The sequence below is a fragment of the Leuresthes tenuis genome, unplaced genomic scaffold (genome assembly GCF_036924035.1).
Source record: "Leuresthes tenuis unplaced genomic scaffold, fLeuTen1.0.hap1 SCAF_20, whole genome shotgun sequence".
NCBI lineage: Eukaryota > Metazoa > Chordata > Actinopteri > Atheriniformes > Atherinopsidae > Leuresthes > Leuresthes tenuis.
This window is the reverse complement of record NW_027325374.1, coordinates 6,560,318-6,587,157: the sequence shown is the minus strand read 5'-3', so window position 1 is coordinate 6,587,157 and position 26,840 is coordinate 6,560,318. Positions and strand designations below refer to the sequence as shown.

Here is a 26,840-nt window from a genome sequence, read left to right as displayed (position 1 = left end):
GACTTTGTTCACATAACTTAAGAGATGAATGTGTTTTTATTGTGCAAGTCATATTTACTTTTTCAATTTTTCATAGTAATTAATCACTGTCACTCAGCATCTACTCACAAAACGTCTGCAACAAATCTCAGCGTCATGGTGAAAATCCTCTGACTCGATGCCACCGATTATGTTGGCCAAGTTATTTGGCATGCAATAGGAAAGCTTTAGTTCAACCAGATAAGACACCTTTTTTCATCTCTCGCTCCCTGCTCAGCTCATCAACTCTGTAATTTCCATAAAAAATATACTAGGGCACTTATATTCAGTGAAAGGCCATTTGTGGAACATTTCCAAAATGCGCCACATCTGGTGGGATCACAAGCACTACCTTAAGCAGTCAGCTCTGCAAGACATGGCCGACAACTATATGACAAAGCAGGAATCCAGTGTGTACTCTCATTACACTACAAGTAATAGTGTCTCTTCAGTCATAGATCCCTTCAGTTAAGTGCAATAAAGACCCAAAGAGGAGGTCTTTCCCGCTAATTGCAATAATATTACAATGAATATATGTGAAAAGAGAGCAGTTATAAAGTAAAACAATGCATGTGTTTGTTAGTTATATTTTCTCCAATTTTAGTAGATTTTTCCTTACGGCAAAACAAAAATTCCATTTGGAGATAAATACTTCACGCCACTGTACTAGAATACTATGTTAAAGTATAATAGCAGTGTTAAGGTACCCAAATATATTTAAATAGGGATGCCACTGGTAACAGAACAAGGTAGATACATAAGGATGTACTGAAAAGTATCTGCCTGACATATAGGATGTTAAGTCTGATAAAACAGGAAATGTAAAAGAAAAACTTAAAGAATTCAGAGGGAACAAAGAGGGTACAGTGAAAGATTGGACTGTGACCAAAATGTCTGGGCCTTGGAGAGTGAAGAAGGGGGGTTTATCAGGTGTTTTATCCATTATGAAAGCCTTAACAGTGGAGAGGTGAAATGGCAGGAATTACAGCATGACTTGCAAATGGGTTGGTATTTGCATCAGGGGTAGCGGACAGTGTGGGAGAATGCCCAGTGCAGCTGAAAGTATCTTGGATTCTAGAATTCAACAACTGTATACAGACACAACGTGCCAAATTCACAGTATCTGGAATCATAACTAATGTTTACTGATCTTTCTACCACAGTTCGATGAACATGTAATGTTGCCGTCCAGGAGAGAAAAGCATGCTAACATTTTGAAATGCAAATAATGAATTTGTTATAACAGTTTAGAATAATTTACGTTAAATGTGCTCAGGTTTACATGGCTTTAAAATAGGGAAACATCTATGGAATGCTCTCCAAAAACAGGAAGCGATGGGTCATTTAAAATGTTCACTTCAAGTTGTGTTGTGTTCTTACAATTAATTGATATGAGTCTGCACTGAAAAATCTAAGCTTTTAAAAACAAGGATTAAAAAAAACAGAACAAGGAAAATTTGATCTGTTATGATTTTTAAGAAAATAAAATGTCTGGTCTCAGAGACTCCACCAACATTTTGAAACTTTAAGGACTAAACTATAAACACAAGTATATTTCTCTTGTTGTGAGGAGTTCATTTCTGGTTTTGTATCAGTCAATGTTCATCAGAATGTTGCTACTTCTTTTTTTTCCATGCATCTACTTAATTAGAACCAGTAATTAAAATCAGTCACAAACTGTGGTGTGTGCTGTTTAACAGCTGTAGAGATCTAATAAAAAACATTGGAATAAACTGCGGCTGTTTGGTTTTAGTCCTAAATTGGTTTGTGGTCAAAAGTCAGGAAGGAAATCTTACAGATTTTGTGGTTTACATCTGTGTAATTTTATGGGATTATAGTCAAACAAACCATCATGACCATGGTCATTCCCACAACCCCCAACATCACTGACCACTCTCCTTAATGCCGTATACCAATAAAGAGTGGGTCACTGCTGGTCACTGTTCATTCAGTATTCACTGACCACAGCCCATTGCTGACCCATTGTAATGGTATTCAAAGTGGGACCAGATCTGTGTGGCCACCCCTCAGTGATTGATGCTGGTTTGACCCCAGCAGTGGCCTGTCCCAAAGATTCTGGTGGAAATGGAACTACAATTAGCCTGTATTTGATCCTTTAAATGTCCTCATCTCCCACAAAACATGTATAGACCACGGACAACAGATTCAGTGAGAGGTTCTACTTTATTTGCTGCAAGCATTTCTTCCATGTTCTTCCCATCCATCCATCCATCCATCCATCCATCCATTTTCTATACCCGCTTAATCCGTCGGTCGGGTCGCGAGGGGCTGGAGCCTATCCTTAAATTGTCATTTTTCTTTCTTAGACCTACTTTCATTCTCTTTTCTTGCCCTTTTACTTATCCTTGACTTTTTTCCTCCATGTTGTTCTCTGTGTTGTTCTCATGTGATATTCTTGGGTGAATATCACATGCAGTATTTCCCACCATCCCTCCACAATTCCCTCTACATATTCTTTATACACATTGTCCCATCACACTAAGTGATGTCTTCAATGCTTTTGCCCAAAAGAACCTCCCACAGGGCTTTTTTGATGACATGTAATTTCTCAAACCTCTTTATCCCCTTCACCTCCCATCTGTGGAAGTCCTGAAGGAAGAGCTTCTATCACCTCCTATCTGCTCTGTCCCCTGTCCTGAAGAGAACTGTCACCACTCCTCTCCTCAGCCACTAATGCCTTTCTCTCTGCATTTAAAGGCGTGACAACACCTCTCCCAGGTCCTGTCAGCAGAGCAGCTCCCCAGGGCGTTGCACAGCTGAGCTAACTTCATACATGGCTGTAAAGTGACGGAGAAGCCCTGGGACTGTCAACCAGCTTGTAGTTTAGCTCTCCTCCATTCCTCGCCTCATCCTGATTCTCTCACTCTCTTACACCCTGTCATACATTCTGGCACCTTCATCAAGGGACACTTCAAAAAATAAACAGAACTTATTCCCCTTTCCCAGAATCTGTTTCTTAGCAAACACAGGACTCTTACATAAGCCACTGAGAATATACTATACAAGTTGTGTAAGGATTTGAGTGGGAAAAGGGAGATAATGTTTGAGCTTTATTCACTGAACTTTGCTTAATTTGCAAATTTTTGCCTTTAACAGCAATCTGTCCCATCATAAATCCACAAAACAGCAAGTGATTGGAGCTTTACGAAAATCTTAATTAAAACTTCAGAAAATGTTTTAGGGGATAAACAGAAAAATGTGGATTACACTTGTATGTGGTTCTGCTCTCTAAAGCCTGAACATGCAACAGGTGAGCAATGATTTGGTTTGCTGATTTCCAAATTGTGTAAAAATCACATGTTGTACCAACAAGATGATGCATGTGTATTCAGGTTGCACGAGTGTTGAGATATCACGAGGCTGATGCAGTGCACATGCTTTCCATCTGCACAGTTAGATAATGAACATTTGGTCAGCTGCAGTCATGAACCATAAAAGGTAGCAACAAAAAAATGCAGAAACGGAGCTGATATAAACAAGATATTAAATGCAAACAGAAGAGTTTATTTACAAGAGAGTAAATATTTCCCATTATTTGTTTGCTGTCATCAGATAGTTGATTGATGAAAAACCGACATGCTGCTGCAGGTTCTTGTTCCCCCCATGGCAGGATCTCTCTTGTTCGGCCTGTATAACATCCATCTCCGTCAAAGATCATGACGGACCTCAGATTTAATGTGACAGATGGAACTGCTGACACATGGAGCATGGACTATGTGCTCTCACTTGACCTTCTATTGGTTAAAGGTTTGAGCAACATCACTCAGGCAGGTCTCTTAGGGTCCGGCACGCTTGCTGATATCACAGATCACACATGGGATGACAAACTGAGACCAATTATTAATGTACTTCAGCGTATGCTCAAATTTAGACTATTTGATTAATAGCTTTAACATGCTGAAAAAAACCTGTTTTCATAATTTTCACATAATTGGAAGCACTTTTGCTATTGCTCTGTTCACTGTTTTACAGTGATCTGTGTCACTGTGTTAAAATATTCATATTTGGCATCAAACAAGATGACATGAGGATCTATGTGGATATTTTATGGACATTTAAGAAGAGGTGGACAAATCTAGCTATGCTTGAGATTTCAAAGTGGACTTCCTTCAGCATCCATTCTTTATCTCTTACTAAAGCCAGGAGGTCAAAAGCCAAGTCTCTCCTCAGGGGTGGATGATAGAGATTTATTGAATGGGTCCTGTGGATTGGTCAATTCTTTCCTGGCATCAATACTTTGCTTGTTTATTTAAGACTCTCGATAAGCAACATACTAACCTTGAGCTTCTTTTCACATCTTTCCTTTTTGCTAAATACAATTATGCTCTCAAACATCACTTAAGAAAAAAAATTTTCATTTTAAAATGGTTAAATTTACCCTTTAGCTGTGAATGAACAACCAAGCATTTAGAACCATGACAAAATCTTCTGCAAAAACTGCTTCAATATCACATCAATATATTATGGGCTTTCTTTATTTCTCTCTGTGCCATAGGTTGGGGTTTCCATGCAAATGTAGTTGTATACTGACGAGATGCTTATCTTTCAAGCTGTTAAGGGTCCTGGCAGATGCAGAAGTAACAGAGGCCCCATGAGGCAGAAGAGAGGGCAGCCATCCCTCAGGTTATAGATTGAATATCTTTAGTTTCAAACACACACACAAAAGTCTGTTGATCCCCACGGTACCAGTGAACGCTCAACTTCAAATATATCATTGTCACATGCTATCAAGTCCCATGTCTCACTTACATGTTGCCTGTTACAAAATATGTGCAATATTAATTTCCCAGGTTTTTACACAATCTGATCAGAACATTCTGGGAGTACCTGATGCTCATGGGTGTGAGATATGAGATGTACATGTGAGTCGTGGAGTTACAGCTCTGTGAGAAGATGAATAGATCAGTAAACACGTGCTGGGAGGAAGGGAAAAATGCTTGTGCATCAGACAACCAGAGGAAGGTTGACTGTTCTATGAAGATGCAAATGAACCAACAGACACAAATATCCTCTAAAAACAAACAGAAAAACCAATTCACATATATGTGCAAGTTTGTCACATGTGAAACCAAACAAAATGATGGCCATCATCTGACCTTTCATGCCAAGCCACAAGGGAGAAGAACCTTTGGCCTTTTGACACAACCTCAGCACCATTTGGGAATTCCTTTGCTGAGAAAAAAAGAATCAACAAGCCTGCAGATCCATCAAATATATGCCCAAAAATTATGTTCAGATGACACAGGGATTACTCAGGAGGAGAGGCAACAAAGAGTGGCGAGAGTCTCAAATCAGTGCGACATCCTTTCTAATGATCATCATGACAGATGGTGCAAGACTGACACACAAGTGCCCGGTGAACCATAGGGTTGCGTCACCTGCTGCACGGGTGCTCTGTTGCTCTGCTATTGAATTCATCCACAGAATTACTGCTCATTACCTTTTTACTGTCCGACGCTATGATATCTTAAAGCCTGAAGTTTAAACACCCACACTTTAAAATCCCACACACATCTTTAAGGTCGAAGTCATGGTTGTGTCAGTGGTCAGCAGCAGTCAGGAAAAAAAAAGACATAATGTTACAAAAGAAGAGCAGGGATCTTTATGATAACCATCACCAGTTCATCACCAGTCCTGACTGATCGTAATGGACTTTTCATAAGTCCTTCCCTGATAATGTCTTTACATGTCAAAATTTAGTGGCAGCAACTCATTGAAAAGTGCTTACACAAAACAACTTCCTCTTTTACCTGCATCTTATAGATTAAAATGTACATATATTGATTATCTTTTTTCAAAAGACTGTTGACGAAAAAAACATTGACATCTAATGACAATAAGATTAGTTTGAGTAATAATTTTCCTAAAATCTGCAAATCAAATTATTCGTTGTATTGGTTCTTGATATAATTACATGGTTTAAGTGTTAAGAACTATAGATACACACAAATAGAAATGTTTGTTCTCAGTGTAATCTGTTCTTCAACAATCATAAGCAATATCAGGTAGCCTAAAAAAGAGAGAAAGGGTCTGATTTGTGTGACTATCTAATTTGTTATTTTCTTTCACAGATGAAATCCTGTACCATATGAGCGAAGGAAGGTGTGAAAACAGATAACCCCTGCTGGATAATGGCTGGCGTAAATGTGGAATAGTGGGAGAAGGGTCTTTAAATGGCAGCTGTGAAGAAGAAGATTCTGTGGGGAGAGTCGATACATCAAACCAAAAGCCAGACCTTGCACCTGTCCCCTCTCTGTTGGTGTCCCTCTACCACCAAGGTAACAGCAGACGGTTCCTGGGAAGCATGGGGGTAAAGTCTGCCAAGCTCTAACAAAATCCCACCTCCATTACACTACACAACGCACACACGGACACACACACACACACACACACGTTGAGTGGCAGCTCCGTCTGGGTCAACAGTCCACTCCCTGACATTCCAACAGTGAGACAGATATGGGGGTGTCATCTCACCTGGTTTTGGATGTGTGCCACAGCAAGAGACAGCGGGGAAGCAGAGTGGCTGTCCACGATATTTGTTTAGCTGTTTGTGGTGTCATCGAGGTCTTAATTTACCCCAATGTTTGCTGAGCCTCAAAGGCAAGCCAGGACTGAAAGTGGCCCACTAAAATGTCTGTGTTTTTCAAATGAAGCTGTTCAAAAATAAAAAGAAAGACCGAAGAAGAAAAAAAACAAAGTTTTATCAGATTAACCAATAGAAAAGTTTACATGTAGAATATATTACATTTTTGATGCATTTATCTGATAGCTGAAGAAAATAATGTTGATTATCTCATTACAATGTTACCTGTCAAGGAGAAGGATTTATTGACCCATTAAAACTGTCTACGGCATATGAATTTATCTTCCTAACAGACTGAGTGCCAGATGCACAAAACTGAGTGCAGTTTCAAGACTAAAAGTGTGTACAAATAAAGGTAGAAATATGCATGGGCATTATGTTCATCTTTTTTACAAATTTGTGTATAAATGTCTTTTACAAATTTTATCAATTGTGAAACCATACACATGTGCATGGATCCATTTCCAGCTAATTTCTAGCAATGAATGGTTGTAGAAACTCCCATAATTAGTCATTTGCATCACAGCTAAAGAGACATGATATTGAAAGTAACAGCAGAAATTCAAGGTAATGTAAAACTGCAATCACAAACAGAACAAAAATTGCTGAATGGAAAAAAATAAGTGAAGTGATCAACTCTTTAAAGTCTGAGCAAGAAGTTCCGCAGAGGCAAAAAAAAAAGCACACATATGAGAAAACACAAATACAGCATAAGAGCCACAGGCAAAGGATCAGCAACTCCAGCTTTAGCTGCAGCAGAAAAACAAATAGCCTGTACAGAATAAAACCTTATGTGGATATGATCATCACCAGTCTGTGAAATAAAGGTTTTAGAGGAGAGTGACCATTCTGTCAAGTTTGAGCATGTCCAACAGCACCAAAATGACCTGTTTTCACTGACAGTGGTTTTCAGAAGTGTTGCTGAGCCCATTGAGTACATGAAAAATGGAGGCAACTGTATCATTTCAGCAGCAAAAAGTTAAATAAATAGAGCAATTAACCGTATTTCTGTTCAAATCTACAAGTCAAAGTTATTGTAGGACCCTTATTGTCAGTTAGCATACATTTTTAACATGAAAAACCAAATGCTATCAGTGGACATATTTTGATGTCAGTCAGGTGACATTTTTCTCAAGGTATATGTTAACATAAAGTTTTGGTATATATCGTTCCCCTTTGATGGTAGTAGCTGCTATTAAAGTGGAGCATGATTCACATTTTTCTTACATCACATAAAGCACACAGTATTCTGCCAGATAAGATCCACTGCAATCTGACATACAGACATTTCACCACGTCATCACCACAGTTTAGCTCTAAACACACCGTAAAGACAGTGCTCAGATGACTGCATGGTTGTCATGGCATCCCACTATGGTCTTCTTTTCTATGGCACACCCCTCTAACAGCTCCCAACCCCCAATTTATAGGCAAAAGCACTCCCAAGTTCCTCATAATGCCACACTGAGCTACACTGAAAACTGACACAGAGGCACTGATATCAAGAGAGGTCTTACTGAACTCTGTGCTCCGCCGTTGCCACCTACGAAGGAATTTTGCTTTAAAGCTGACCAACTACATTATATTTGTTTTTGCATGGATTGATCCATTTATTTATCTATCTCTAAGTCAATTCCTCTTCTCACACTCTTTTCTCTCTCATCTTCTCCTGGTCGAAGCAGGCAGGGATCTCTCTCCTACTTTAAAAATTCATGAGTGTTCGGGCTGCTGCCGTAATCCTGACTGACACTAAAAGTCTGTCTAGATTTAGTGTCATGAAATTTTCATCTGTAAATGTACAGTCGAGCGTTGTCTTTCACCTCCCTCTCTTCTCTCTTAAGGGGCACTTTTGCTTTCACTGAGAGTCTTTTTCCTGGCAAGTTTGCAGGATGAGCCTCATTCCCATACACACACACATGCGCAGCTGTATGAGCACACACATCTACAGGCATGCACACAGTGACCAGTAACAGACTTGTGTATATGTTTACAAGCCAGGGGCATAAATAGAGAGCCATGCAGAAAGAAAGCATGCAATGGCATACCATTCTGCTCCGTCTTGTTAGGACCATTTACTGTGTTACATCTGGACTCATTTGTACATCTCAACAGCAGCTTTGGATAGATGAGGACCCCATGAGTACAAAGCAACTCAAACCTTGAGTAGGTGTTTTAGTGTCGGACATTCCCTGTGGACTTCAACTAGCCAGTGAATGACTGAAGCACAACTCTTTCATGGCTGACTTAAGAATTAGCTGCTCTGTCCTTTCACATCCCTGCCAAAAAGCTTTGTACTGCTGTCACTTCACATTTTGTGTTTAATATCTGCCATCAAATAGACTCTTGCATTATATTCGAGGCTGTATTGCCTCAAATCTTTTGCTTTCTGAGAAGGTATGTTGGTTTATAGTGATAACAGCAAAAATGGGGCATTTTGGAAACTTTTTCATAAAAATATATACTTTTGAAATAAAAGAATATTTCAAATGAACATATTTTACATGCAACATATATGTTTATTGGGGCTCTGCTGGTATCACTGCAGGTGTGTGTGTTTCTTCAGACCCTGACCCTTAACTGGAAGTTTCATGATACACTGTGTTGTGTCTAAGACATTAACTTAATTGTATGTCCTGATGCTGCAAAACACATGATGTACATTTTAACCATAAACACAACATAGTTTCATGTGTCTGTTCAGCAGGCTGATAAATTTGGGCTGGTGTGGACTGTGTATAATTCAGTTACTTCAACTTCATGGTCAATCATGGTGAAACCTGTCACGCTGCTGAGACAATCTTCTTTTGTTGAAAACTCGCAATTTTCACAGTAAGTCATCTCCTCAAATACTAATTTTTGACCAACTCAACCAGACGCTAGTGCTAAAGCCACAGTCCAAAGAATCAACTCAAAGGCATGTTAATATGGTACTGGAAACATCTTTTTGAACACAAGTATATGTCATTGAACTTCCCTTCAATGAATTCTAAACTTCTGCAGAGGATAGGTTCGGAGAGTAACGCAACTTCTCCAAAAATAAGAGTGATTCTCTCATTTTCCCAGCGGATGGATGGCTTAATAACACTAGTCTGTGTTGATCAATGTTGTTACAGACTACGATCTGTTCACACGAACACTCTTTGTAAGGCCAGCAGGTATTCATTTATGCAGGTGCAAATAGGATTTAACAGGTCTTCCTTCTCTAGTCCAACAGAAGAAAGGGTAGTGCAAGGTTGCTAAATTTATCTCTAGGGACTTTTTTGGTAAAAAAAAAAAAAAAAGAAAAGTAAGAAAAAAAAAAAGAAAAAGTATCCGACAGGAGGAAAAAAACGACTAAATGTAACAACAAAACCCTAAGTTGGCAACAGTGTAATCTGGTGCTTTGACTGTCATAACACAAAGAACTGCTTCTAAAGTTAGAGATTGGCTCCAAACGAGCACTAAAGTCACCTCAATCAAAAAAGATTAAAGGATTTTCCATCACTTTTATTGTGATGGAAGGATGTGGTCACCTCACTGAGAAGAGTATATCATAATATAAAGGTGCTTTCTCACAGGTGCTGCACTCATTCGTGCTTTTGTGTTGCACAATGAGAGAACCAATGGGTGCAACTCACGGTCAGACATGCTGTCCGTGCACTTTACAGTAAAGTTAAAATTATTTAAACTTGGGTACAGTGCTCTGTGAAAACAAGTTGACGCATCTAGTCTGAAGAAAATCTAGCAGATCACCCACCTCAGACAATACATTGTTTAGAGTTATGGCTGCCTCAAAGTGGTTCTCAATTTTGCATGTCTCATCATGCAACTCTCTGCAACATGCTGCTGAAAGACTCCCTACTTAGGCCAAAGTAGACCTGAAAGCGATCATTGTACAATTGCAGCTCCTGGATGGGCCGAAACTCTCTGAGAATATCATGAACCTGCACTCTCTTAGCTGTTACTCATCTCTTCCTCCTCAGAAAGAGTAATGCCAGGGCTTTCCTCTGACAGCTTGATGGATATATCCTGTATCCAAGTCTGCAGCTGGAAAAAGTAGCTACTTCCTGGATAGCTTTTTGGTTGCTTCAAAACTGGCACCAAACTTGGACGTGATTTGTGCTTGTACATCACTCTTCTCTGCTCTGCGCCCTAACCCTGCAGCAAAAATAAAACACATTGCATCCAATGTGAAAGCTCCATAAAACAAGTTTTCTGTTACAAGCAAGTGGGACCCTGGCTAAGTGTTGGCACTTATCAAACATGCATTTGGGGCAGATGGATTGTGTTCTATGTTCTTATCTCTTGACAAAACTCTGGAATCTATCATGACACCACAGGCGCATCCCTTAACAAAAGCTTCATAATAACAATATCACTGCAAAGGGTTTTCAGATTAGACTAGCCTAATATCAAGTCGATCTGATAAAATCTCCAGGAGATGTTCAATTACAAAACCTGGAAATGGCCAAAACAACACTACAATGGTTCAACAGAGAAAAAATCTCAAATTGCTGACTTGCTGCCCAGTTTAGGACATAGACCACTGTTTTTCTTAAACGTTACAGCATGGCTTCCACATTGGGTGCCTTCAAGCTATTTGGCCACAGCGTGCAAACTTTAAAGAATGTATCCAAAAATCTCCAGAAATACTAATATCTTTGTAAACCATTGCAAACAAAGAGGTTTTTCTGGAATACTACTGAATTAAACATTTGAATTCTCATGAAGTAAAATGAAGTAAAACTATGTCAGAGAATAATTCTTAAGACTTTTTAAAAAAAAATTTAATAATTGCTCATCTTGAAAATGCCATCACAATGCTTATTTTGCATGATACTAAAAGGAAAAAGCACACCAGTTGCCTCAGGTCTGACTGGTTTAAAAATAGGTCCAGCAAGGAAAATATGATTTACAAAAGCTACTATATCAAACGCAGACCTTGAGTGACCCGCTATCCTACAGGCTTCTTACCTGACTCACATTACTGGACAGTGCTTGTATCAACACAGTCACAGTTAAAATAAAGCATTTAAGTGGTTAATTCCCTATAGACAAGCAGCTAACTGGCAAAACCAACAGTGGCAAAAACTAAAAGAAAGCAAGACTACATTTTTTGTACTTTTTCATCAAAGTGAATGCATAGATATACTAAAAGACTGGTATAACTGGAGATACAGGTGCACATTTCAGGACATGAGCAATGTGCTTTTACAATAATTTATAATAGTTTCAGAGATTGACAAATCCTTAATTCTTGTAGAGATATGCACACTCCAACACACTCTTACTCCATGGCAAAGATCTAAACAGACACTTTAAAAAGTCTTTGATGAGAAAAGCTTGTTGAACTCCTGTCCATTGCTGGAGGGAGGGAAAATCCCTCACAAACTATATAGACACACACAATGCCTCTAACCAGCCATTGAACAAGAGATGAGATTAAAAATCCACAACGTGGTTGTTATAATTGATGATGGAGCTTATATATTGTTCGCCCAGAGCTGTTTCGTATTTCTCATGAAGATCAACTCTTCACCTCTTTCCATTAAAAATACACTCGATGGTTTTAATGAGTAATAACTTGATAAGATGCCTGATGTTTAGCCTCTCATGCTATCAGTTAATTCTTTCTTTCCAGTTGGAGAAAACTGAAGGCAGGGGACGAGTTGATAAACTTTCAGTACTCATTGACAGCCATTTATCGCCAGTTAAGTGCCAACCATTGCCTCTATATTAATAGCCCTCTTATCAGGGTCGGTAAAAAGACCCTTTAATTGGCTGCCCAGGAAGTTTTTCTTTGAAACTCACAAGCAACACAAAACAGAGCAGCAGAAAAAAATGGATCTGATAACCCTGAGATGAAAGTAATTTTTCTAATTACCACCCACCTCTGCTGCCATTAGCTCCATTTTCCTCTCCACCTGCTGCCTTCACCCCACTCTTGCATGCTTCAAGAGGGAAGTCAACTTGAAGAGAGCAGAAACCACAGTGTGCACCACTCACACTAATGGACAGAATATGGTAGCAAGGAGGGAAAAGGGTTTGCAAAGTCTCTTCTCTAGTCCCTTAACCCCACTTCCCTTTCCTTCTTTTTTGCACTTTTAATGTCATCTCCTCTTTCATTTTTGCACTTCTCAAACTATGATTCACTCCAGAAGGAAAAATCAAAAGGCACCTCTAACATGTCTTCTCACCACTTACACCCTTGTAAACTGTATGCACACTCTAGCAGATGTAAAATATGCATGTCTACATAACACTGCTCATTGGTAATCACCACCTATCCCTTTCTTCTTTTCTAAAAAAAACAAGGGACTTTTTATATTCCACTCTCAAAGACCTATAAAAACATAAATAAAACGTTGATTCATCCTTCTTCTATATTTAAACCCTTCACCTTTTTAGCCTTGCTGGAAGACAATTGGCTGGAAGTTGTTACATCATCAGTCTATCTAGCTTTTATTGGCAATTATTAAGAAGAAAATGGTTCGAGGTTTATACACCCTCCTCAGAGTCCTTTGCAAGTTTGTATCTGAAGTATCCTTTTTCACTTTCATTCTTTATGGCTCATAGAAATACAATGTTTAATTAAAGCTTCATTTCTTTATTTACAAGATTCTATCAAGTAAAAAATTCATACAACGTCAATGGTCTTAAAAATAGCACATTCAGATTTTATCATGCAGCTAAAAAAGTGATTAGGACTGCCACACTTAGGACACATGACCTGCTTTCTATCAGGAGAAGCACATGACTCTTCCGTTTGGTTCCGTTTGATGTCATTGCTAAAGGCATTGGAGGAGAACCTGCCTTTTTTTTTTAAACAAGCGAACAAAGCAGTACTATATTTAAAATGTCTTCTTTCTTAATTGCCCAAAAATTGGCCTCTTAAGCAAACTATCACGCAAATGTCCAGCTGGCTTTAACATATTGGATGCCGCATACCAATAAAGTTCAATAACTGTCAGATTGAAACCTTTAAAAGACAAGGCTACAGTTGTGCTGCCATTTCATTAGTCATAACAAGAAGTCCAAAGACAAACCGGAATTTTTTGTCTTTGAACAGTTATAAAGTACATGGCTATGGAGTTCCATACATGTACAGAAGGGAGAAAAATGGCTTCTTGTGGGCCAACACTTTCTTTTAATTAAATATCTTTAAAAAAATATCAAATAAAATGTGTTGCTAAAAGCAAATGCACCTACTTATAGTCTTAAGTCGAGGAACTCTTGAACTCTTTCTCCTGCCAGAGCAGTTACATTATTTCTCATGCTTGTTCCTTCTACATATCTTGAGTTGTCATGCGGACATGATTTTATTCGCTGTGATGCAGTTACCATCAAATGCAGAATCCCCAATTGATTTTTTTGTCTTTGAGGAAGTGTGAAGAAACCATTGCCCTGAAGATAAAAACAAAAAACAAAAAAATTAACATTTGAACTAGGCTTCAAAACTGGAGTGGGTAGCTTTAGTTCAATAAACTATACATGACACTCATCGTTTGATGAGAATGGTAACCAATGATATAGTGGAAGGAGGAATGGCTTTTTATCTACGCACTGTGCATATCACTTGCATACATCTACTTTAAAAGGCTGCCTCTGGTGTTTCCAAGAGGAAGGGAATGACTGGAAGGTTGTGGAAAAAAAGAGGAAATAAAATTTACCATGTAATGAAGCGACAGCATGTTTCAAATGATCTGTTCATGGCAAGCTACACATGGGCCTGATGAAGCCAAAAATAAATAATAAATGTAGGTATTCAGTGCAACGTGAAGAATCAGCAGTCACGTGAACAAGACGCGAAAGGTATAACTTGGAATGGTTGAGAGGTTGCTCAATGACTTGAGCTATAATGAGTTCATTTCATTCTGGTGTTCTCAGTGCACTGATGGCACGTTGCCAGATCTTACACCCTGTGTGTGTGTTTGTTGTTTGCCAAATCAATGACACACACGCGCACACGCGCGCACACACAAAGACATGATCTCAGACCCCCATACGTGGAAGATTGTGCTCAGTGGGCAATCTCGGCAGACAGATGTCAGCGTCTTATTAAAGAGGATGTCCACCAGTCCCCTTGCCTGGGAGACAGCTATGAATAAATTTATTACACTAATGTATTGACCCTAAAACTAAGTGACGTTGAAACGCTGCAGTGATAGAAGCAAATGGTGTAATTTTCAAAAAGGGGGAAATATATGCAGAGAAAAATGACCTCGGACTGCAATGTCTTTATTCTTCTCTCACTGACCACCTCACTATACGCACAGTCACATCCACCAAGGAAAACTCAGATCGGAGCCATTTTCATGCCAGGACTGGGAAATGGCAGCTTTGGACTTTCCACCACCTTCATCATGGGCAAACCATCTCAAACAGTTCCTTCACCACGTAAGACTGCTGAGCAGTAGGCCGGGCTCCACTCATCAGGGCCTGATTGGACCTGGGAGTGGGCTGTTGGTCATGGAACGGCAGAGAAAAGTGGAAGGAGGATGGTTTCCAGACTAATGTGGTAACAACTGAGTATGTAGTGGCCAGCATTACTATTGAGGTTGAAATGTAATATCACCTAAACAAAGAAGAAATGTACTTCTTTTCTCCCTAAAGCAGAGGCTGCATTCATACCAGCACAGCGTTGTGTGGAAACTGCTGTGGACATATGTACATTCAAACATATAGTCATACCCATAATTCCCCCTCCTGCTCCCACCTTCACTTTATTCGATGCAGAGACGCACATATATAACACAACCACAGCCAGATTTGTCAAAGAAGATGGATATCTTTAAGGAAAAAAATTGACCCACATTCCCAGACATTCCTGTGTCTGCCTCCTAAAATCTTCATTTGAATGATAATTATCTTGTGTGACACTAAAAAAAACCCCTCTTAAATCCTTAAGACACAGTATAACTGTTATATAAAATGTGTTGAAATACAAAAGATTTTGTTGGGGTTTTTTTGCAATGAAAAGCAACAAATTAACACCCCACTTTTACTCATTGTGTCTCTCTACCTCCCACTCTTAGAATCTTTCTCCCCAACACATTATCATGTCAGCAGCTGGGCAAAGACCCCTGCTGACAGACTGTGAGGTATTGCCTCATCTGTCAGTGAATGTTTTAACCATTACAAAGACTCATTTTCCATCCAATGTTAATAATCACATATTAGATAGATGGTGAGACTTGCAAGCTAATCAGAATTTTTTTCCCTGCTTTCCTCACCAGATAGAAAATTGAAGCCATCCATCTGGAGATGGAAGCTTCCAGCAGGGACAGACCAGTTGTCCCTGGTGATAATGTGGGCTACTGGATCTTCAGCCATGTGCATTATTGATGGCCATCAGTCGGCGTGTGTCTGACCACATTTAAGTGTCTCGGCAGGGGGGTGGAGCAGTAATCAAAATACACATACACACAGAGCTGTCTCTGTCTTGATCACACCCTCTGGTGCAGTCCTTCATCAAGTGTGCATCAGCACATCGAAACTGGCACTCACAAGTGATGTGTTCATGCACACAAACATGCACAAGGGATGTGCTGCACATATGGACCAGTTTTATCACGTTTAAACTACAGATGAGCAAACTGATCATGTTTTAATGCAAAACTGAATTTTCTTTCATCTTTTTGTTGTGTCCATTTAGTTTTCCAATAAAACTCTACAAAGGCTCTAAAGCAAGTTTCATCAATTTTAGCAAAATGCTATGCTGATAAGCATGTGTACCCGTCTCCTCTCTTCCTAAAAATATATGCAAGTGGATTTGACAAGATTATATAATTGTGGTGGCATTTCATTTCTTCTTCTCACCTAACCCAGCTGTTTTTTCCTAATCAATGAATTTGTCTTATCTCATCCACATGTCCCCTGCACTGTTTTCACACAGTACTTATGATACCCACAATAAGTCAGAGTATTATGTGTCTTGCAACCTGCAAATCTATATGGACTGGGACACAAAAAAGCTTCTGACACATCAGACATGTCATGCTCTGGAGCGGCATGGCAACAATGTTATAAAGAGACACAATGTAAGTCAGGACGTTAGCAGTTATTACTGAGTATTTTTCAAGGATACACCTTTTCCCACCTAAACCAAGCCTAAAACCTCTAACATTACAACATTTATGGCACAAGTGTGCTCCGGGTATTTGTGGCAGATGTCTAAACTGTTGTTTCATGAATTAGGCCTGATATCAATTTTTTTTTCTGTCCTTTAATCAATATTTTCCTGAGTCTATTGTGGCCAAGTGACAACTCAAAGACACAAATACATTATTTTGCACAAATATAAAACAAAGAAAAGCAGGAGCTATTTGCTAGGTTAACATCTAATGAGCAATTTCTTTTAACACTGTTATACTGTAACGTGCCCCTCAGTATTTAATAAACATACATTTGACTTGTGCACCCCAAGCCAAAGAAATTGGGACCAAATGCAATGATTTGGACATCTTCTAAACAAATATTTTAAATATATTAGAAGATACACAATATCATATTTGAGGCTATTTACTATTTAATGGAAAGTATTAGCTCATTTTAAGTTTGATACAGATATCAAGAAGTTAGGACAAAGCAACAGACGGCTGAGAAAGCAGGTACTGAAAAGAAACAGCTGGCTGAACATCCATGTTCTTTCTGAGACATAAGGATTCATCTATCCTAGCCATAAACAGCATTAGTTTTCAAGTGTACTGGCTTAAAACAACTCCAGGCACTGTATAGCCTGCTTTGTGTTTCTCTACCTGCAGGCTGGCAAAGTCGTGCATTTTCTTTGTGCAGTGTGGCCTGGGAAAGCTTATATTAGTATTCATGAGGACGGTTCTTAAAGACTGGCCATTAAAATAATTTCAGGTTAAGACAATCAGTGACAGACCACTGCTTTGACCACATTGAAAAGGAAAATTCAAGGCCACGTTGCTGTTGTAGTGACGGCTTTAAGCAGAGTCTAAAGGGAATATTGTGAGATGAATGGAGAAAGTCATTTAAAAAAGATTTGCAGAACACGCACACACCCAATAAAAACAAAAGTATGTGCAGTTATTTGCATCTGTGTTTTATAACAGCATTTTACAGAGGTAATATGTTTGTATCTTACATGGAAGCTAAACTAAGCGAAACTAATTTACTTGAGTAGCACACAACAACAATGGGGTAGCAACTATAAAATGCTTTAAAAGCAAATATACCTGGAGAAAAATAATTATTTTCTTCTGAGGCAGGAGTGAGAATGAACTTCAAAGGACTGTAAAATCAAACACAAACAGAAAATTCAGTCCCCATAAAAATCACTAGCAGCCCTGATCACTCATAACTGGGTAGTTCTCGCAGATGTTTTCAACACCAGTCAGAACATCTGTCTTTCGTAGAGATATCTTATTAATTCTCTTTAATCAGTGAAGCACAACTGTCTTCAGCATTACCTTTACATTTCCTCATTTTATATATCTATATATATATATATATATTATCCATATTGAGACAGCCATGAAAGTGAGGCAGCATGCTGCTTCCATGTCTTTGTTAATAAAGATAGTCAGGCTTAGGTCTATAGACTCAGAAGGGACTTCATTGGAACAGAAGGGAGGTTTTACATGCGTATAGATCATGCTGTTCTTGTCACAAACATCAGCTAAAGATGAGTCTGCATTCACTGACAGGAGGGAGAAAACCCCAATGAAACATGTAATAAGATTGTCAGTCTGTTCCTCTATGCATCTAATCCATAATATTCACTCACAAAAATTATAGTAGAGGACTTTTGAACAATATATATATATATGTATATATATATAATACGTTCTCTAGAGTTTCATGTGTGTGCAAATAGCTCAACTGCATTGAATCTTCCTATATGAGAGGGCCCAAAGAGGGGGCACAAAGAGAGGACAGGACAAAACCTGATCTTGGCTTAGATACAGGCAACAGAGGTGAGGTTAACTGACTGATCAGAGAAATACAAATCTGAGCTGCATCCACCTTTGTTAAGTCAGTCATTACACCCCTGTAAACCATCACAGGCCTCTCCTCAGGTGAACTTGCCAATCTCCTTTTATACCTGTGGTGATAAGATAGACTCTCTCTTGATCCCCGTGTTTCCTCACACTGCAACATCTGTGGGGCTCAGCCTGTCTCAGCATGTCAGACAGCTGTAAGACAGTGGAAACAGTGGATGGGGAGGAGGAGGACGAGGTGATGGGAGGAAGGCATGATCCACAGACACAAAGGGACTGTGTTTGGCGTGTAGGAGACTTTACATTCTGAAATGATGGATATAGCTACAGATTCTGAAAGCTTTAAATATGTATTAAACAAAATCTGGATGGATTTAAGCTAAGCAGCCAACAATACCACACAGCACACACAAACTCTTGTTAAAACTGACTTTAACACATTGGTAGGGAAACAGTAGGTCACATCTTTGCTGTGTTCTGTTTACTTTGAGGAATCCCACTGAGACAACACAGCCTTTTAGAAGCATCTTCTCTTCATCTTTCTTTCCTTCCTAATTCCATTGACACCTCCAAATTTACACTGTGCCATTTTTATTTTTACTTTAAAGAAAAAAAACTTCATCATTGATTTAGTCGGCAAGAGTCAGTTATGACCTGAAGGCCAAAGGTTGGAAACACTGGAGAATTACTGCAAAGGTTAAAAGAATTTATGACTATTCCGGTATGAAAACTGATTTTAAACACTGCCATTAATCAATAATTCTCATCAATCCAGTTCTTTATCAAGTCACTTATTGACTTAAGAAAACAGGTACACTACACAGGTTTTTGGCTTTAACACAATCATTTACTGTGAGAGTTTGCAAACACAACAAACTCTGAGCTGAGTTTCTTTGTCAACTTTATACCGGTACTGTGAATAAAATACTTAACTGATTAGAATATCAACAAGCAACTTGACATTTCTTAATCATTTTGGGCCCCAATTTCAGAAAACTACCATTTCAAATATTACATTTTCATACCAGATTGTAAAAGACTGTAAACTGACCTACCTGATATGTGGATCTTCTATTTCTGAGAATGGGTGCAATAAGCCTTTCACATCTAATTAAGTGACCGAACAGTGACACTCATTCACTCTTTGCGAAGGGATGCTGTAATGTGAAGGGATGCTGAAACTGACTTCAGAGTCAATATCAGCTGTAGCAACAATTTCTCAGTCAACATCTTCAAAATTCAAAAATTGGATTTTTTTTCTCATTCTGGCTTTCTTAGTGGACAAATGTGTGAACTATGGATATGTGATCCATTTGATCAACAGTAGTCTTTCCACTTCACATATGTAGAGATTTATCATTGGCACCTCCATTCTGCTTTGTCCAGCCTTTTACACTTTTGCTTCTCTTCTACTCCCTGTGCTTACATAGAATTTATATTGTTACAGTCGAAGTACTGATAAGCTGCCGTTTCTTCTGTCACATGCCCAAACAGGTCTGAAAGTGTTAAAGTAGCCCATGAAGACTATGTATCAACTTGGGGTCACTTCAAGAACATTTCAAGACTGCTATTTGGCTGTAATAAAATACATACATTACATGCATCATCTGAAAAACACACCAACCATATGAGACAACATCAGCGTCTGTGTGGTGATTACGACATTTCCATGTACTATTAAGTCCCATAGAGAGAAAGTTGGAAGCGAAAGAATGTCTCCAGTGTTCTCTCGCACAGTTCACAGCTTCCTCTAATGCAGTACAAGCACAAAGCTGCTGAAGGAGCTCACAGGCACAGCAACCTTTCACAAGAAGCAGGGCGAAAGATCTCGTTCTGGCGAGTGTATCATCGGCACGTTTACAAGATGGACGATCTTTGTCTCCTCTTTTCACGCCGCAACATCTGAAGTTTTGAATGTGTTTTTCACCGTGGGGAGAAAAAGGAATTTATGATGTGACAGTATGTGAAAAGTGTCATTTGTGAGTCTCCCATTCAACGCAGATTTAAGAGAACAGCATGTATGATATTGCTGATTTACAATCTGTGCACATTTGCCAGAACCTGCTGGCATCAATAGGGGAATTGATAAACTCAGAGGCATATCATTGCAATGCCTCGGTACATCTAGAGCCATTTCTCAAGTGGAACCAGTTCTCAATTTCCTTTCTTATTGCTAATCTAATCATCGAAAGAACAGGTCTAGCACGTCCCAGCAACACTGCACACAATTCCACAGCTATACTGAGATTCATGCAGGCACTACACATACAGTCAAATACGTCACTGCCCTGCAGTAAAATATTCAGTATTCAGCTTAACTCAGGTTCCATCTTGGTTCATGAATGAAGGAAACGCATGAGAAGCTTTAACTAGATCGTTCCATCTGCAAAGTCTTATTTGATATTCACCAAATATCTAACATAAAAGTGAATATTAAGAGAAATTAAGATTAGACTTATTGTGGGCAATTTCTTCTACTTTGTGAGTCATTTGGTTGAAATCTAAAGGTGAATAGGCCCATCAAGAGGTACAGCACAGGATGAGATGCAATCCTGTGTGTGAAGCATTGTACCAAGTCGAAGTTACCTTCTTAAGAGCAAACATGAGGCCAGCCTAAATTTTTAATGCCCACCCTGCAGCCCTTCTGCCATGTTTTCAGCCATTGTGACAAGGCTGTTTTGGATATTGTGCCATTGCTTTGCAGGAGCTTGAAGCTAATATGATCGAACACACCACACAGCAACCTGCTCTGGGGGTATAGTACCAAAGGATGGGAGGGGTGAGGGCATAGGGGGTTTGAATCAGGAGAGGTGGTGAATGGGGAGAGTAAATAGGGTTTTTGCGTGTCTAGTGTTGCCAGGTGTTTGTTCCCATCCTAAAGCCCAAAGCAGCAGCCGCCTGTATCCATAACAGCCCAGGAGGCACCCCAGATGACAATAAGACATCATCTGCAAACGCTACAATTATCCCCTGTCATTCTGCTGAGCTTCTCTGTTAATTACACAAACCATTTCATTCGAGATGGCTCACTTGGCTGCCAGCCCAGAAATCTTTCATTCCTGTATCTGCATCTGTTGGATCCATGAACAGGTTAATCAGGTTAGGCACGAGTTAATACAGGTGGTTTAGATTCAGGGAACAAGCTGGATTCACGCCAAGAGAGCTCCACTCCAACCTGCCAGACTGGGGCTTTAACTATTTTTTCATCACTCCCACCACATCCTGTTTGTCTTCCTCTCCTGCATGTCTTTCAGAGCTCCAGCTGGGCAATTATTCTGCTCCAGACTTGTAAATATCAAACAATGATTTCTGATGAGAAGCAAGTCAGTACCTGCTTCTGGACAGGAAAATTGGCTGGGCTGGAAACAACACGTTGCTTTTCTTCAATGGCTGCTGATAGCTCTGTTTACACTATCACATGATGTTTTACATTACGCACACATTAACCTCAATGGAAAATTTACTGTGCAAGGTTAAGTGGTTCTTTATAGAAGCAGTGCCACTAGCGTACACCATCCCCACTGAAACAGTCAATATTTCTGACAAGTGGTCCCTGAGCCACATCCTTGTGTTGTTCGGACATCATCATTGTCTGCTTTAGCAGCCTTCGTACCTTCTCCCTGCTTAAACACAGCTGCACATTGTGCTTTATACACCATTAATCTCAGTTCAACAATGGCATGCTTTTAGCTTTAGATGCGCAACAGTAAACTTTATCAAACTAATTTAAGCTATGACGACACGTAGTTTCTTTATGCAGATTTGTGGAAATTCCCCCGATACACCTTCTACTTTATGTGAATGTTTTTATTCCCTAAGGATGAAGTCTGACAGGAAAGACATAATTTATCCACCTTTTTATTTACCACTCACAGCATGCATACTGTGGGGATTTCTGCTATGTTCCACTCATTACAGCCCGTATCTTTCCTCAGGGCTTGGAAAGCAGGAACATGACTATTTTGTGTGTTCAGCAAATGCAAATTGGGACAGGAAGTTTAATTCCTTTCATTTTTTTATTTCCAAGATAAAGTAAATTAAGGCTTGAAATATAAAGTTTCTTTTTGGTTAGTTCACAAACATCTCAGCTTTTTAACTGTTCTTTATTTGAATAAGCCCACATTTTTTAGTCTATTACAGCGGGGCTCCTTTGTTGGCTTTGTTTAGGCAACCACACTGGAACGCACAAACAACCAGCAGGATATATCAGTCAGTCAAATATAGAGCACCTATACCCATGAGATCACAAAGTGAAAACAATGATTCTGAGCCAATTTTAACTTGAAAAAATCTAGATCAGTCTAAAAACCAACTACTTTAACTGATAAAGAGAAAAATTATGCAAAATACAGATATGGCTGTAAAACTGCAACTGCAGAAAATGTTCGTTTGACATTATAATCATTTAGATTTGACTTCCACCTGCTTTAGTTGCAGGCGAAACAGTCACCTAAGTTTCCAAAATCTTTTACAAACCTGTGTACCAACAAATTCTAAAATCATATCCAAACCATAGCAAAAAGAACAAACAGCTGCACTTTTCTCAGTGCTGCAGAGCCACAACTTGCATCTAGATATTGGGGTGAGTTAACGAAGCGTTAAACTCTGAAAGAACAAACAACAAAACAAGTCTGCACACCATCATTTTCTGATTGAAAATTCAGGGCGATATTTACCCGTTGGAATATGTAGAAGAATGTGAATTGGCTGAATTTTGAGGGACCAAGAAAACTTGGCCCACAGCTTGACGTCAACATCCCTGTTCGTGGACAGGTTCAGAAATACATCACCTCTGATATTGTGAATGAACGTCCTGTTAACACACAGTAGGGTTTCACAGCCTCGTAAACAAACAGCCCTGGAGGTGCATCTCATTATGAGCCATAAGGAAACACTGGTTGCTTTTACGGGGAGTGAGGGTGTGGGCAACAGGAGAGGGGCATTTCCGATAAGCAGGCAGACCCACCACTACCAGCAGCTAAACCTCCCACACAGCTATGGGTCACATGAAACCGCAAAGACCCCCACTTCCCTAACCCCCGTGCCACACTAAGCAGAAAAAAACTAAATTGGCAAGGACATTTTTGTGACCACTCCAGAGTGAGACAGCCCACACCACTCACTCAATCACACCAAAAGTATCCATCGACACATTAGCTTTTTCACGCTTTATAGGTGGAAACTTTGATCGTACACAATGACACTCTTGAACCATAAAAGGCAGAAAAGCAGGACATCATACGCTAGTCACCTAAATAATAGTCATTTAAAAATATTTGAAATGAAGTTACTCAGGAAAGCTCCTGCTTGCAAGCATCTCAAAGGCACTAGTTACTTTGCATTTTAAACCATACAACCTTGAAAAAGAAACATCAAAATTAAAAACTGCAGGAATCTAATGCACAAAAACTTATTTGAATATCTGATTACTTTTTTGTACTAAAATAAATGCACATCTAATGACACAATGAGGGCTCAGAATGCACGGCCCGAAATAGATCTTTAAACTATTGGTCAACACCAGGTCCAATCCAAAGCCAGTGTTGAATGAACAAGCAGCTTTTAATAGAGATGGGAAATGATCATTTTATGTATAAGGAAACATTATGCGAAGACTTAAGCACTGCAAACAATATTCAAATACCAACAGGAACTACAAATGTATGTAAACCTTTTAATGAAAAAAACAAACAAAAAAAACAGTATGACGACTGCATGAATTGGGATTAAAAAGGTCATCGTTAAAACCAAAGCTAGTGGAACCTAACAGAAAATTCAGCTTCAAAGTAAGCAATACTCCAGCCAATTATCTGAGTCAGCATGAGACTAATATCTGCTCCCAGTAGGACAGAGAGCCAACTCTCCTGAAGTTGACTTAATGCAAGAACACTGTCAATGTACTTTGCAAAGCTGAAGACTCCTCTAATAATTCAACTTTAGTTTCATGAGACTCGTCTTGGTCAGCCTCTTATGGGGAACTTATTGAACAGAACAACACAGAGACATGTGCATTGCAACATGCACGGAAATTCCCCAATGACCTTAGTTTGTGAGATCTTCTTAAACCTTTCTATATCATTCTATGTGTATGTGGCCCAAACCCAATCTCTATTCGGCACTGGCTGTCTGAGAATGCTACTACATCTTCGTCGTTGTCTACACAGGGTTCATTCTGATCTTAAACAACATCTGGTTCGAGCAGTGTCTGGACACAATATGTGGTTCAAGCAGTGTCAAGGCTCTGCTCTCCCCACACAAGTTAAACACTTTTCAAAATGAATATATAAGAAAAAAAAGTGGAAATGCAGCATCTGTACTGTTCAGCTCACTCTTTTGATCCCGCATATGATAAATTAAACTGAGCTTCCAAGCAAAGTTTTAGCATTACAGTCAAATACTAATGAGCTCAGAATTTAGCCACATATTTATATTTACAGGAATGTAAAAACGAGGGGTCTGTAAATGTTCAGGTTGCAACATTAACAGCATTCATTTTAGGACACTGATTTAAAAGATAAATAATATAAAACAAGCTCGTTCTGTACAGTAAAGTTTCAATCTAACAGCGACAGAGCGTGCAAAAGCCATTCTGATGACGCGCAGGTAAACACAGGTGTTGCCAATAACAGGAATTAAGGCTCTGACCCAAAATGGAACTGAACCTTCCTCACTTCCCTTTCTAGCGTCTGTTTACCAACTATTTCATGTCAACATGGCTGCTGTGAAAAACAAGTTGCATTTAGTTGTTCTCACACAAAGTCCAGCTCAGCAGGAATAAAACCCAGACCCAAATAGGAGAATGGCGCCCAGCTCCTCGGCAGATGCAAATTGCCACGGGCAGGTAGCAACAACGTTCACTTCACCCGTGTGGCCCACAGCTGTGGTGGCTGATGGATAAATTCAAGAAGCTGCAACAGCCCGTCAAAATAAAGACCACGTCGTCTGGTAGAACTTAATTTGCCGCTGAAGCTCCACGCGCTTGATATTTTTGTCAGTTTACCATTGGAGCATGCGCATTACAGAAACCCAGCGTTAAATTAAAGGGTTTGTTCATCCAGATGTGGAGATCTCTGATATTTTTAAGCGAATCTTACTACGCTGTGGGCAGTATGAACAGCTGAACATTTTTTACAGATTTGATGTTATTTACATATGGAATGTCAAAACAGCTATACCTCCAAACTGAGCCAGTAAAATGAAATCTATGACTACACACTAAAAGAAAGACGTTTTTGAGTCATTTCTCTATGAAAACAGTATTTTTGGTGAATTTTGTTTGGTAGTTTTCCTTGTAAATCATCGTTAAAATGTAGCCTTGACTTCCATATTGAGAAAAGACATAGGGTAATATAATTTCACAACTCCTTGTGCAAAAGAACTTTTTGTTAATTGTTCTGCCACAAACTACACAACAAAATATGTATCGTCTTGGATGATGTTGATTCGGCTACTTTACTTTGTCAGAAAAAAATCACAGATGACACAAAACTATTTTGCATGACATTTGAAGAATTTGCATGTTCTCCTCTTATGCATAGAGGATATGACTGGCGTATCCCCTTTACCTTTGCCTGACATCAACCCCAGACCATAAATGACCGTGGAAATGTGCATTTCCAGCATCATCTTCTAGCATCATTTCCTTGTCAAGTGCAGATTGGTGATTCATCGCTAAATCACTTTCAACCAATCATCTGCGATCTATTTCAACGTAATTTGAGCCCACTGTAACCTTGTTTTATTCTGTGTTGGTGTTAGTAAGGGTTTCCATTTGGCTTTTCTACATGTAAATCCCGTTTCCCTCGTGCTAATTTCAGTTTGATCACGAACATTAATTCCTGTATCTGCCCATTTGGTTTTCATTTCATACAGCTGACTGGCAAAAACCAACATCTTTCGCCATCAGTCAGGTGTAGCAGCTCCACAGCACTCTTAACTGCAAATTTGTGTACATATCAGAAATTGGTCAGGTGTTTGTATCAGGACTGTAAATTACAAGGCTGACATTTCCATGACATTTCCTTAAAATTGTGTTATTTAGTCAGTTTTTTTTTCTCAACATGATACCTTTTAATGTTTTAATTCACCTTTTTGAGGTATGTTTTATGAAACCAAAATGTTCAGCTGCTAAACAGAAAGGTTTTTTGTCATAGCTGTGGTTTTTTAAAATTTCTTCTATGAAATAAAACAGCCAAATGAACATCCTCCAAGAGAGATGATCTTTTTTCCTGGCGTGCGACTGCTTATGTCACAGCTCTTGAGAGATTTTTCAT

The 26,840-nt window shown here is 39.2% G+C and overlaps 1 protein-coding gene across 1 annotated transcript in view; it reads left to right on the top strand.

Annotated features, from left to right (window-relative positions):
• Nucleotides 1-26,840, top strand: part of cdc42ep4b (CDC42 effector protein (Rho GTPase binding) 4b) — a 319,915-nt gene that overhangs the window by 155,786 nt on the left and 137,289 nt on the right. The gene's annotated exons all lie outside the window — the stretch shown is intronic.